A 2,526-nucleotide genomic window follows, 5' to 3' on the forward strand; every position below is an offset into this window, starting at 1 on the left:
CAATGTGACATCTGTTTTTCTTTTACCTGTGTTGAGAAACATCGCACTTTGTTTCAAATGAAAAAACAGTCGGTGGGTGTGTTTAGTTATTGTTTTATTATTGAACTACTCCACTCACTGCAGTCATTTCATCAGCTCTTGATTTGATTTTTGCACACAAACCATTCCAAATACAATATTATTTAAGATCAATGGACAGAGACAGGTTTAAACAACATTAAATATACAGTTTAGTACAATTACAAAAGTATCAGTTTGAAGATGTATTCATATTAAAACACTCACAGAAAGATGAAATTGAGCTGTAACTTGCTCATTATCGGCTATTAGTGTTGCAGAGTTGCAAGAAAATCCTCAATATCTCCACACATTCGGTTTCTCCCTATTTCTTTAATCCTCTCCAGAATACTGATGCTGTTGGCACGGAAGAAAGATGGGGCTGGAATGGCTGCTGCCCTCATGTGGTATCTTATGGAGTCGTGGATCTTCTTATGGATGAAATGTAAATACTTTGCATTGTAATTGTAGAGCATCTGAGTCCCTGTAGGATCTAGAGCAGGGGTTTTCAAAGTGTGAGGCGCGCCTCCCTTGGGGGGCGCCAGAGAGTTTGAGGGGAGGCGCGACATGAGAAAAAGAAAAACTGAAAACATTCAAACAAAAGCTGAGTTACATGTCACTTGCACATACTGTAGGGCTAAATGATTAATGTTTTTGCACTAGCCTATAGTTTGCAATTACATATATATTATATATTATTATACTGCGATATGATAAAACACGATCTTGTAACACACAGACTGCGATTATGCTCGACTGATGTGGCAGGGAGCAGTCTCACCCCCGACGCGTCATAACGCTTGGTCAGGGCCCTTTCGCGTTGTGCACTGACGCCCAAGGTGCCCCAATGCAAGTGATCAGAGAGACTGTGTTGCAGGGAGAGCGGAGCTCAGCTGGCCTCGGCTGAATGTAGCACTAGTACGTCGGCTGTGGAACTATTCTGGTTAGAAAAAGAGGAGCGTCAGGTGCTGCACAGCGTCAGGTATAACTTCATATGAACGCAGCTCAAAGCGACCCGGTGCCTCTCACTCAGATAAATACATTGGATCAGCAGTAGCACCGCGTGTCCTAACGCATAAAGCCGCAATATACCGCTCCTAAAAAAAAAAAAAAAGATGCACGTTGCGGCGGAGCTGACCAGCTGAACAGCTGACATGTGGTCAAGACGCACAGAGACCTGTCACAGTGTCACCTGTGCATTGATAAACTTCAACCTCAGACTGTCTGCTTCCCAGACGATCACACAGGGAGAGCATGGAGCTGCTTGTGTGAGTGTGTTACAGAGTTCTATATCAATGTTTAGGTTTATTCGTCAGTGCTTTATGTTGTCATGATAATTAATATATGCAGAGAAACAAGCTTGTAAATCAAACAAATCCTACAGGAAAGACCAATGTATGTTTAATGAATCAAATATTGTTTTGATCATAGTAACTTCTCTCTTTTTTGGGGCGGGGGGGCGCACAGCTGTTTATTTTTCATTAAGGGGGGCTCACTCTCTCACACTTTGAAAACCCCTGATCTAGAGGACTTTGTAGCAGCTCCTCGTACATCTGGTGGTGGCTGTGGTTTGATCGTCCATAAATGTTTGCGAGGGATATTTTCTTTCTAAGTGAAGAATCCGGGAAGCAATCACCTCTTTGTGGAGAGAGACCGCTCCGTCGATCATGCTGTTCTCCAGGGGACTGTCGCTGTCGGAGTAGATTCTGGTTTCATAGCAGACTGCAGCACGCCTCTTCAGGTAACGTTCTTCTGGGTGTCTTTCCATTGCCTCCTCTACCAAATCGATCGCCTCATCCTTAGATATGTAGTTTCTGTAGACCCTCAGCATTGGTTCGATACCGCTGTAGCTGCTAACTGGCTTTCTCAAAACCTTTCTGGCCAGCTCACGGGCTTCACCCTCAACTCTTTGACCCTTTTTGGCACGAGCTTCAAGGTAAAGAGCAGCGAGGTACAGGTTGTCTGGGTCGTGTTACTTGGCGATTTTCATTTTCTCCAAGATGTCATCCCCCAGGTTTTTGTTGCTGTTATCCAAGGGATTTACTAACGCCAACACGTGGCTGGTCTGCCACTCCACCATGTCCGGCTGCATCCTGATGGCTCTCTGGAAGTAATCTGCAGCCAGCAGCTTTTCGTCTGGGCCAAACTTCATCAGAGTCCAGCCTTTTTCAGCGTAGATCTCTGGATGAAGCTCGTCCTGCGTTGGAGATGGATACTCGTCCATTAGCTCGTCAACCTTTGACAAGCAAGCCTGGCTCTCCGCTTGTTCATTCTGATAGTAGTGCAGCCAAGCCTTGTTTCCATAGTTCACCACCAACCAGGGGCCCTCATCTGAGTTTCTCATCTGGCGGGAGGCCTCTGCAGCCCTGCTGAAGAAACTCCAGGCCTGTTCGAAGCAGCCCAGCTTGTAATGGGTGAACCCTTGCAAGTTGTAAATGTGACCCAACCAACTGTTTCCCTCCTCAGCCC

General features: G+C 45.6%; 1 pseudogene across 1 annotated transcript in view; it reads right to left on the bottom strand.

The window, feature by feature from the left end:
* Window positions 1-326: 326 nt before the first annotated feature.
* LOC146989290 (protein IFIT1 homolog B-like) overlaps window positions 327-2,526 on the bottom strand; it is a 12,475-nt pseudogene continuing 10,275 nt past the window's right edge. The window contains exons 4-5 of the transcript XR_015035748.1: window positions 1,562-2,518; window positions 327-550 (exon numbers count right to left, since the gene is read on the bottom strand). The product of XR_015035748.1 is annotated as a protein IFIT1 homolog B-like (transcript). The remainder of the gene's footprint in view (window positions 551-1,561; window positions 2,519-2,526) is intronic.

This window comes from Trachurus japonicus, chromosome 4 (assembly GCF_045865225.1).
Source record: "Trachurus japonicus isolate A0001 chromosome 4, Traja_1.0".
NCBI lineage: Eukaryota > Metazoa > Chordata > Actinopteri > Carangiformes > Carangidae > Trachurus > Trachurus japonicus.